We start from the raw sequence: 12,675 nt of genomic DNA, 5'->3' as shown, positions 1-12,675 counted from the left end.
TCGGTGTGCTCTTCTGCCCAAGAATAGAGTTGGAATCTGGCGCGCTCCTCATAGTAATATGGGGAAAAGAAAGGGCAAAACTGGAGCCCCAACCTCCTCGGGCCCGGCGTTAAACCCCACCACACGCCAACCTACCTTAGAGGCATTTGGTATCCGAACGCCGGCGAATTCAGTGGTAACCTCGGAAGTAACTGCAATTCCAACAGCAAACAGCAGTTCGGAGGGAGTGTCTCTCAGCCCTCCTGCAGGTGAAACCCCGCCGCGACCCGGAAGCTCGAAGGAGCGGTTATGCAGGGCCTCAGAGACGTCCGAAGTGGGCTTTATTTCCCCGTTCCCTGGAGGAGGTCAGCTCATGGGTAGTCCCCCTGGAGATATACCAACTGGAGCGGGGATGGTAACATCTACTCCCACGCCGAACAGGGGGAACGCTCCCGGTGAACAAGGCGGTTTGGTAAGACCTCATAAAGTCACACTTGACAATCTTTGGGACGCTATCCAAGGGCTTAACTCTTCTCTCCTTCAAATAACAGCCTCCCTTCGAGGGGAGACAGTGGAAATGAAAAATAATATTGTTTCATTGTCTAACAAGATGGAAGAACATACAAAAGGAATTGAGACTATAGAAGAGGAGGTTAAAAATGTTAAAGTGGTAATGGAGTCAGTAATTAAGGATAATGCTGCTAAAACGAGGAAACTGGAATATTTTGAAAACCAGCTCAGAAGGAAAAATCTGAGATTTTTGAATTTTCCTGTTTCACCTTTTATTTCTACATCAGAACTATTAAAGAAATATTTCCAGGATATTTTAGGGTTGGCAGCAGAAAATCATCCACCAGTAACAAAAACTTATTACATAAAAAGAAAAGTAAGAAATACTGATCAGCCACCTCAAGAAGAAGTGAATCTTACAGAATTTCTAGAGACTTCTATTGAAAAAGAACGTGCAACTTTACTGGTTTCTTTTGCTCTTGAATTAGACAAGATAAATGTGTTGCGGTTATATTTTCATCATATAAATGACTTTTTCATGGGGGAGAAAATTAGTATTTTTCCAGATCTGGCTAAGGAGACTCAATTGAGAAGGAAGGAGCTCTTGACTTTTCGGTCAAGGGTATTAGCCCTAGGGGCTACCTTCTTCATAAAGTTTCCTAGCAGATGTTGTATTTCCTTTGAATCTAATAATTATATTTTCTCTGACCCCAAGAAATTGCAAGAATTTGTGGTTAGTAGGGAGCAGATGAAAGGCCCCGTTGGTGTAGCTTCCCAATTAAGAACTGCTGCCTGATTGTTATCACTGAAGGAACTTCTGCTCTTGATTTAAGTACATAATATATGTTATGATATTAGTTTTTATAGTTCCTTGATCTTGAATCTGATATTGTGGGTGGAGAATGTTAGTAAAATTCTTTATGTTATTTTGAGATTCTATTTGATTGGTATATTTCTACAATTTCTGTAATGTTTCTATATGGTTTTGTAATATGGAAATAAATAAAAAGAATTATAAATAATAAATGACCTGCTTTGTTGTTTTCCATCTTGGCGTTTGCTGATTGTTTGCCTTGCTGTTTTCTTGGACCCTCCCTTTTGGGTGCTGCTATTTGGAGCAGGAGCAGCTGCATCAGTGGGGAGGGGGGGAGAAAAGAGAGAAGATACAGTTGGAGAGAGGGAAGGCGCTAGATCATGTAAAAAGGAGGAAGAGGGGGCACAGGTTGGATGGAAGGGGGAGGCGTAGATGCTGGATGGAAGGGAGAGAAAGAGGGCAGACACCATATGGAAGAGGGAGAGGGCAGACAGTGGATGAACGGTGCAGAGAAAGAGGACAGATGCAGGATGGAAGGGAGAGAGAGGGCAGAAAGTGGATGGAAGGGGCAGAGAATAAGAGGGCAGACACTGGTTGGAAGGAAAAGAGTGAAGAAAAGATGAGGAAAGCAGAAACGAGAGACAACAAAGGTAGATAAAAGTTTTTTGTTTGTTTGTTTGTTTTCACTTTAGGAGAAAGTAGTATTGTAGCTGTGTGAGTAAACATTCAAAGACCAAAACCTCCTTTCTCAGGTCAGGACAGGATACTATAACAGCAGTATACTGTACTGACCTGAAAATGTATTAGTCAAATAAAATGGTATTATCTTATTTTCCATTTTTGTTTTATTTCTATTTGCTAATTTGTAAAGTGTTGATTGGTATATGTTAGGTTTTTTTGTTTTGTTTTTTTCAAATTTACATCAGCTATCTGTGTATTTATGTTTTGCACAGTACTAGGAGACTTGCATCACTGTTTCTGGCATGGCATACTCCACATCTCCCAAGGGGAAAATATTTTATTGGGGGACAAAGCATCATTTACAGAAAAGAAAAAAAAACACAACTGAAATGCAACATTACCCACTTGAATCAGTATTTGGTGGAAGCACCTTTCATTCTGACTGTGAATCTGTTGTAATAAGGTAATCTATCAACCTTTCACTCCTAGAATGTAAATATTAAACCATTCTTCTTTACAAAACTGTCATCTTTCATTAATCGTCAAGTCATGCCATGGTTTTAAAGTTGGGTGTAGGTTAAGGCTCTGCCTGGGCCACTGAATGTGTCTTTTTATTCTTTGGTTTCTTTTGGGTTATTGCCAAGCACAAAGGTGAACCTATGCACAAGATTTAGCTTTCTTGCAAAGGGAAGCATATTCTCCTTTTTGCTTTTGTTTCTGTTTTTTTCTTTCTTCTTCATTTTATTGCCCCTTCTGATAATTGCCTCCCCTGGTAATGATAGACATATGCATAATATAATTATTTTTATATGTTTATTTGACTCCCCTAAATTATTGTATTCCAGAAATTGCACTGAGTTCAGATGAACTTCCTGTAATTCCCAGCCTCCTTCTTACTTTCAATTTTTTTGAAATGACCCACACCTGTCTGTTTCTAGCCCTCTGGAGCCACACCTAACTTTAACAAAGCATTGAAAAGGTAAGAGTGGAGCTGCAGTAAGGATCTTAACTCTCCTTGATATATTCAGTCCTTCTCCATTGTTTTAAAATCATATCTCTCTGATTTTCTGTGTTCTGGCCCTTCTTCATTGAACACCAAACATGTAAGTTAAGGGATTCTGCTATATTTCTCATTGGCCTCTAACCTATTTTTTTCTTAACCTTTGATTCTTGTGAGGAACATCTAAAACATCATCTCCCCATTTTACTGTGTTAACTAATTTTTCTCTTCCATTTGCAGCATCACTCTCCTATTTATTCAGTTTCTTTTTGCTTTTCGAAATATTGTTTCCCATCTTTCTCGTTCTCTAATCTTTCATAATTTATTGAATGTTACCTTTTCATGTATTTTCTTTTGAAAACCATAGCAACCACTTTCCCTTTTACCTTTTATTTATATTCCTAACAACAACAAAAAAATGTTGTTTTTGCCTACTGCAGTTCTACTTCCCCTAGATTTTCCTATTTGGCTACTGACTCCTTGAATTTCTTCCCCAGTTGATCAATAGAAATCAAACAAAATAAAACATGGAAAAGAAAATAAGATGATATAACTTAATACATTTCTTGATTAAGTTATGTCCAATAAAAAAGGTATCATCTTATTTTCTTTTCCATGTTTTATTTTGTTTGATTTCTATTGATAACCTTAAGAGTGGACTAACATGGCTACCACATCTCTCTTCCCCAGTTGACAAAGTTAATTTTCCTCAAGTCTAAGATCCTTACCTTTGAATCAATCTTCATCAATTCATGTTGCCTAGTAGTAAACTACTCCCTTGGTTGATCACTAGATCCCAGGGGATCATCCACTATAATAGCACAAACACTTTTCATTTATAATTATCAGGTCCAGTATCATCCCCTCCCGTATGGTTTCTGATACCAGTTGTCAGAATACTTGCAACGAATCCAGGATTTTCCATAGGAGGAGCCAGCATTCGTAGTGCACTGGTCCTCCTCACATGCCAGGACACCAACCGGGCACCCTAGGGGGCACTGCAGTGCACTTCACAAATTGCTCCCAGGTGCATAGCTCCCTTACCTTTGGTGCTGAGCCCCCCAAACCCCGCCTCTAAAACCCACTCCCCACAACTGTACACCACTACCATAGCTCTTAGGGATGAAGGGGGGCACCTACATGTGGGTACAGTGGGTTTCGGGTGGGTTTTGGAGGGCTCACATTTACTACCACAAGTGTAACAAGTGTGGGGGGATGGGCCTGGGTCCGCCTGCCTGAAGTGCACTGCACCCACTAAAAACTGCTCCAGGGACCTGCATACTGCTGTGATGGAGCTGGGTATGACAATTGAGACTGGCATAGAGACTGGAAAAAAATTTTAAAACTTTTTTTTAGGGTGGGAGGGGGTTGGTGACCACTGGGGGAGTAAGGAGAGTTCATCCCCGATTCCCTCCGGTGGTCATCTGGTCAGTTCGGGCACCTTTTCAAGGCTTGGTCGTGAAAAAAAAGGGACCAAGTAAAGTCCACCAAATGCTCATGAGGGACGCCCTTCTTTTTTCGATTATCGGTCGAGGACGTCCATCTGCTAAGCACGCCCCCCATCCCGCCTTCGGTACACTGGCGACATGCCCCTGTGAACTTTGGTCGTCCCCACGATGGAAAGCAGTTGAGGACGCAAAAAATCAGCTTTCAATTATGCCGATTTGGGCGACCTTGGGAGAAGGAGACAAAGAGGGGCATTTTCAGAAGAAACGTCTAAGTTAGAATTTTGACGTCTTTGTAAAACATACAAATTCGGAGGCGGGGAAAAATTCATTTTTGAAAAAAGACAGATGCCCATCTTTACTACTACTACTTATCATTTCTATAGCACTCCTAGATGTAAGCAGCGCTGTACACTTGAACATGAAGAGACAGTCCCTGCTTGACAGAGTTTACAATCTAATTAGGACAGACAAACGGGACAAACAAGAGATAAGGGAATATTAAAGTGAGGATGATAAAATAAGGGTTCTGAACAAGTGAATAAGGGTTAGGAGTTAAAAGCAGCATAAACAAGGTGGGCTTTTAACTTAGATTTGAAGACGGCCAGAGATGGAGCTTGACGTACCAGCTCAGGAAGTCTATTCTAGGAATATGGTGCAGCAAGATAAAAGGAACGGAGTCTGGAGTTAGCAGTGGAGAAGAAGGGTGCAGATAAGAGAGATTTACCCAGTGAATGGAGTTCCCGGGGAGGAATGTAGGGAGAGATGAGAGTGGAGCGGTACTGAGGAGCTGCAGAGTGAATGCACTTATAGGTCAATAAGAGGAGTTTGAACTGTATGTGTTCGAAAAATACCATGGACGTCTTTGAATTTCGGCCATTTTTGAACACAAAGATGGCCAAGTCTAAAACATCCAAAGTCAAGCCATTTGGTCGTGGGAGAAGCCAGAAATTTTAGTAGACTGGTCCCCCTGACATGCCAGGACAGCAACCGGGCACCCTAGGGGGTACTGCAGTGGACTTCATAAAATGCTCCAAGGTACACAGCTCCCTTACCTTGTGTGTTGAGCCCCCCAATCCCCCCCAAAACCCACTACCCCCAACTGTACACCACTACCATAGCACCTATATGTGGGTACGGAGGGTTTCTGGTGGGTTTTGGAGGGCTTGCTGTTTCCTCCACAAATGTGACAGGTGGGGGGGGGGGGGGGTTATGGTCCTGGGTTCACCTGTCTGAAGTGCACTGCACCTGGTACTAAACTACTCCAGGGACCTGCATGCGCTGTCAAGGACCTGAGTATGACATCCGAGGCTGGCATAGAGGCTGGCAAGTAATATTTTTAATCATATTTTTTGAGGGTGGGAGGGGGTTAGTAACCACTGTGGGAAGTAACTGGAGGTCATCCTTGATTCCCTTCAGTGGTCATCTGGTCATTTCGGGCATCTTTTTGTGCCTTATTTGTAAGAAAAACAGGTCTGAGTGAAAACATCCAAGTTTTAGTCCTGGATGTCTTTGCTTTTTTTCCATTATGGCTGAAAGACCTCCAAGTCTTAGGAATGCCGAAGTCCCGCCTCGACAACACCTCCGATATGCCCCCTTGAGATTTGGACGTCCTTGCGACAGACTTCTAAGAAAGACGTCCAAAATCAGGATTAGATTATACCGATTTGGATGTCTCTGTGAGATGGGCGTCCAAGTGCCGATTTATGTCATGAAATGAGCCTGAAAGCCAACATGAATTTAGTGAAGGGGAATCTTGCCTCACCTATCTAGGATATAGATTGAGGCAGCATGCTGGATAGCATCTGTATTTAGTGAATGGTAGAACTTCTGGTTCCTAAATATTTCCTTTTCCTAAAGGTGGGTCTTGTGGTTATACGGGTAAAGATGCATTCTATGGGTGCCAGCTAATAGAAGTCTATCATATTTGGTGGTGTTCTGGCTCTTGTTCAGGAAACCTGATTTTAGTATCTCTTCATAGAAAAGCATGTATAAATTGATTAATGTAGAGTGATGCTGCTGGCTGGTTAATGCCTGCTTTGGCTCTGAGGGGTGTCTAGAAAGATCTAGTGGTAAAGAATGTTAAAGCAGTAGTAACCTTCAGGTGAACTGGCAGGGCTTGTCCCCTTCACATTTTGGGCTCTAGATCTTCCTCCAATTGTATACAGTGGTATGTTGATTAAATCTGAACCTGTGAACACGTTCCTTAGTTGTACCCATGACCCCCTTAGTGCAAACTTTGCCCCCAAAATACCCACATAGTAGCTGATTTCAGCATAACCATTAATCAGGCATTTCCACCAGTACAGTCCAGTTAAGTTCCACTGAATATGTCCGGTTAGTCGTGGACAAAAGAAATGGCCAGGAGCCATTTCTGGTCATTTACAGTAAATTGCTTTAAATATCAATCCCTTTATTGCCAAGTTGTACTTTGGATTAAGCTTTGCAACAAAGAGGGTGGATCAGCCAAGTTCTCTCTTCTAAGAGGATGGTATGTCAATCAAATGTATCCTGTGGATATATTTCTTTTTGAATTTATTTGAATAAATTCACCAACAACTGCAATTTTAACATTGTAGGAATATTATTGAAAGGGACTTGTCTATGCTTTCTTGCATTTCTATTATTTTCAGTTATACAATAGTCCTTGTTTTTTCATAACAGGTGATTTCATGTATATCAGAAGATTTGTTTGAATTCAAATTGAAATGACAGCTGTCAACCTTATCAAGTAGAAGTTTCATTTTCATTAGCAATAAGTGAACTGCTCCATGGGTCTGGTAGTGAGGTCACACTGATTCAATGGCAAACCACTACTGCTAAATCAAGCTGATTTTCTTTTTTTTCTTAATATTGTATGAATGCCAAAAAAGCCCATCTTAAAATAGTCACATATGAAATTACACAATTGCATCAATAAGTTATTGTATTATCATCTGAATTAATTATCAATGAGACTGACAACATGATGTTACTTGTACTGTTCAAAACATAAGTATTGTTCTTTCTTCTTTTTTCGCATGGCTCATAAGTAATCTTATCCACTTGGTCGCATCGACCACCATCTTCCCAGACCCATTCATTATATGTTCCACCTGTTTCCATTTCCTATAGAATCTGCAGTTCCATTTTTTGGAACATAAACAAAACACAGATTAATTATTAATTATCAACATTGAAATACATATTAGTTATTCATTAAACACTTTAATTGAACACCAATCTATAACTTTTTATGGAGTATATAAAATTGTAATAGTTGAGTCAAATTTAAAACATAACAAGCATACAAAAAGTTCTTAGATATAACAATGTCAGACAATTAAAAAACAACTAAATCATGGATCCAATCACTTTAAATCCTAATCCCCCTGTTTATTAAGCCACGCTAGCAGCTGCCGTGCACTAATAATGACACAACCCATTCACTTTGAATGGGTTCTGTAGGCATTGCCACGCAGCAGCTGCTAGCATGGCTTAGTAAACGAGGGAGGGGCGGTAATTGTTTTGTCTATTTATATTATTATCATGAAAGAACAATACACTATTTGAGATTTCTTCTTTTGTTGCCTGTGAGAGCTCAGTTATCATCTTAAATGACTAAAATGGTCTTTTATGATAACAATATCAATAGACAAAAGGCATAAGAATTTTATATTTTCTTAAGGGTCCTTTTACTAAGGTGCACTAATGGATTTAGTGCACTCTAGTGATTAGTATGTTCTAAATGCCGCACAGCCCATTGTATATCTATGGGCTGCATGTACTCAATGCACAGTAAACCAATTAGCACACTTAGTAAAAGGACCCCTTAGTGTTGCAAGTCCTGCTTCAAAGACCACAAAATGAAGTTGGCCACAAATATCAGGGCTCCTCAGATGTCTTAAAATAAGATTGAAAAAAAACTGGCATAGACTGTGTTTCAGCACCTTACTTACATCAGGTGTCTATTAACACATGGGACTTATTTAATAATCTATGTTAAGCAACTAGTGTGGGTTTTACTCAGTGCATTTTTCTAGCAAAAAAGGTGCCGGTACTCAAATGCCAGGCCATTCTTCAGGGGTGGGGTGATCACTGAGGGAACCATCCCACAATAGCAGTCCCCCTGCAACCAGTCACAGAATCCATGACAAGGCAGAATTTGTGTGTAGAGCTTGAGGTCTTTCATTAAAACTTGGGAACCATGGGTCAATTTTAGCAGACAATGGAAAAGGTGCCGGTACTCAGTACCCCCAAGTACCCCTAAAAAAAAAAGCCCTGGTTTTACTGCACATTATACATTAGTGTGGGCCTGTGCTAATGTCTACTGCACAAACCAACCAGGGCAAAAACATCCAGTGCTAGCTGCTTGCTACAGGTAAGAATGGGGAGTCGGTGTAACACTAGACATACAAAAGGTCCAGTCAATAATTGAATAGCAAATCAATTTTCTAAAAATAAGTTGAAAAGAAGACTTCAGAAAATATAATAGCAAACTAAAAATAAAGTCTGTTCACAATTGGTACCATTTTCATTTATCAGTCTTAAAAAAAACTTCCATATCTCTTTAAGATAGTGATGCAATGTGTCAATATGTGAAATATAACTTTAAAATTGCAAAACGTCTGTCAAGTATTGAGCAAATGTAATACAAATTTTTATTTATCTTTTGTAACTCTGTAGTACAAATTTTGATTATTATTTGTAATCTCTGAGTGCTACCGGTGGAGAGTAGGTGTAATAGTGGCAAAGGAGAGGAGTGGCCAACTGAATAGGTGATTGTGCAGTTGCACTACAAGCAATCCGGTAGCAGGGCCATAGAGCTAACGGTAAATGTGCATTCCCTGTCAACATCCAAGTCCCCCAATATCTGCCATCATCCTTCTTCAGACTCTGACATGCCCAATCAGCACTTGTCAGCCACCCAACATCCCCAACCAGCTTACTTTCGAAAGAGAAAGAGGTCCATATTTCGACCCAAATCGGGAGATGGGCACCTTTCTCCCATGGGCGCCAAAATCAGTATAATCGAAAGCCGATTTTGGGCGTCTCCAACTGCAATCTGTCGTGGGAACGAACAAAGTTGATGGGGCGTGTCAGAGGCGTGGTGAAGGTGGGACTGGGGCGTGTTTATCGGCCGAGGAGAGATGGGTGCGCTCGGCCAATAATGGAAAAAAGAAGGGCGCCAGAAGCAAGAATTTGGGTCACTTTTTCTGGACCCTTTTTTTCACAAACAAGTCCCCAAAATGTGCCCCAACTACCCAGATGACCACCGGAGGGAATTGGGGATGACCTCCCCTGTCTCACCCAGTGGTCACTAACCCCCTCCCACCAAAAAAAGAACTTTAAAAACTTTTTTTCCAGCCTGTATGCCAGCCTCAGATGTCATACCCTGCTCCATCACAGCAGTATGCAGGTCCCTGGAGCAGTTGTTAGTGGGTGCAGTGGACTTCAGGCAGGTGGACCCAGGCCCATCCCCCCCTACCTGTTACATTTGTGTTGGTAAATGGGAGCGCTCCAAACAACCCCCAAAATCCACTGTACCCACATCTAGGTGCCCCTCTTCAGCCATAAGTGCTATGATAATGGTGTAGAGTTGTGGGCAGTGGGTTTGGGGGGGATTTGAGAGACTCAGCACCCAAGGGAAGGGCGCTATGAACTTGGGAGGTATTTTAATTTTTTTTTAATTGTTACAAGTGCCCCCTAGGGTGCCCGGTTGATGTCCTGGCATGTGAAGGGGACCAGTACACTACGAATCCTGGCCCCTCCCACAAACAAATGCCTTGGAGTTGTTCGTTTTTGAGCTGTGCGCCTTCGGTTTCCATTATCGCTGAAAAAAGATACCGCCCAGCTCAAATCCACCCAAATGCGATGCATTTGCCCAGCACAAACCGTATTATCGAAAAAAGATGGACGCCCATCTTTTCGAAAATACGGTCTGGCTCGTCTATCCTCGGAGATAGACGCCCATGGAGATGGGCATTCGCGTTCGATTATGCCCCTCCAAGTATCCTCCCTCAATCCTCTGATGGTCCCAAATCCCAACAGTAGCACAAGCACCACGCTGAACCCAAACCCAACACAAATCAATGCACATCCTCCCTTCCAACCTCCCCAACACCTCTGGGAATTACCCAGAAGTGATAAGTGGTGGTTAATGGGGTGGGACTGGATGGGAGTCTGGCTCCAGGAAAAAAATTGTCTATTGTGACCTTATGTAATCTTGTTAATATACTTCTCCTCTCAGAAATTGCAATACTGAGTCTAGCTGCTATTTTGTCTTATACTTCCCTACTGTTAAAAATGTATTTATTTATTATTAAAACTTAAAGACCACATAATCTACAGTTCTAAGTGTCAAAATGATCATATATATAAAATTACATTTTCATGCATTAGCATATACTAAATCACAGAAAAACATTAACATTAAAACAAAAAATTGGTATTGCAGCTGACCAACTGTGATCCTCCTTTCTGCTATCCACCCAAGATTTCTGCTATCCACTCAAGAGACTGTTAAAGCCTTTCTCAAAAATTTGTCTTCCTTACATTGCCTTCTGGATGCTTGTCCGAGTTATTTATTAAAGCTGTATTCACAGGATTCTCATATCTCATTTATGCTGACTCAGGGTGCTTTACCTCAGTGGAAAGGTTCCGTAATACTAACCTGAATCCCTAAGAGCATCTCAGCTTCATTGGGAGATGTTATGATCTAGAGATGGAAGTAACTAGTGAGGTAATTAAATTGGAAACCCTTTGTAGTACTTGATCAGTGTGGAGCAAAGGATAAATATTCATTAATCCTAGATGGGGAAGATGTAGTTGGATTAGAGAAGTTGACAACTACCAGAGGCTCCATGGACCAAAATGTGTTGCCGTTAATAGAAACCAGTGTCTCTGGAACAATAAGTACTATGTATTCTGGTAAAGCCTCCTTAAGTTTTGGTAAGTGAACCCCACAGTCCATAATGTTTTGGAGAGAAGGGAGCCTATCCTCTAGTGGTGAGGGTAGCTAACCCTCTCCAGAATTTCCTTTGATGGAAGATGACTATCATAGATCTGTTATGGGATTACAGTTCAGATGTTTTCTTGTATAAACTCCAAGCTAGAGGATTGAACTTCTCTCCTGCATTAAGAGATTACTTTGCAAATGTGGTATCTTGAACTGAGAGCACTCTGCAAGGAACTTTGTCATAGACTTAACTGCAGCTATGTTTTCAGAACATGAGAGGAAATTAATTGAAATTGATAACACGTTTTATAAATTAGAAACATAAACTGCTGCATTGCAATCTGTTGCTGTTTCTAATGTTAAAGATAGCATGCTGATACATTCTCAGTTGGAAGCCATGGAGAATTGCTCTAGGACCAGGAATTGGAGACTATTATTTTTTCTATAAATCATTACTTAGCCCCTCTTGAGTTTTTAAGAGGTACTTAAAAGACAATTGCTGTATCCTCAGCTAGATTCGCTAGTTGTGGTTAATATTTTCTATTTGCCAAGGAGAACTAGAGTAAATAATGAAGAAGGAGCTTTATATCAAATAGCCTCTCCTGACAGTTTATGTATTTCTCAAATTTAGAACCATCTAGGATCTTATTTCAAAATGGGCTACATTAATAGTTTCTTTATAATCAGAAATTCAGAACAAACCTATATTACTACTACTACTACTTAACATTTCTATAGCGCTGCTAGGGTTACGCAGCGCTGTACAATTTAACATAAAAGGACAGGCCCTGCTCAAAGAGCTTACAATCTAAAGGACAAGTGAGTAGACGATACGATGGGGGCAGTCAATTTGGGGCAGTCCAGATATCCTGAAGGTAAGAGTTAGGTGCCGAAGGCAGCATTGAAGAGGTGGGTTTTAAGCAGAAACTTGAAGATGGGCAGGGAGGGGGCTTGACGTAGGGGCTCAGGAAGGTTGTTCCATGCATAGGGTGAGGCGAGGCAGAATGGGCGGAGCCTGGAGTTGGCAGTGGTGGAGAAGGGTACTGAGAGGAGGGATTTGTCCTGTGAACGGAGGTTTCGGGTGGGAATATAAGGGGAGATGAGGGTAGAGAGGTAGTGAGGGGCAGCAGATTGAGTACATTTGTAGGTAAGAAGGAGGAGCTTGAACTGAATGCGGTAACGGATTGGAAGCCAGTGAAGTGACCTGACAAGAGGGGTGATATGAGTATATCGGTTCTGGCGGAATATAAGACGTGCAGCAGAGTTCTGAACAGATTGAAGGGGGGATAAATGGCTAAGTGGGAGTCCG

This window comes from Microcaecilia unicolor, chromosome 2 (genome assembly GCF_901765095.1).
Source record: "Microcaecilia unicolor chromosome 2, aMicUni1.1, whole genome shotgun sequence".
In the NCBI taxonomy this organism is placed as follows: domain Eukaryota; kingdom Metazoa; phylum Chordata; class Amphibia; order Gymnophiona; family Siphonopidae; genus Microcaecilia; species Microcaecilia unicolor.
This window is presented reverse-complemented; position numbering follows the sequence as displayed.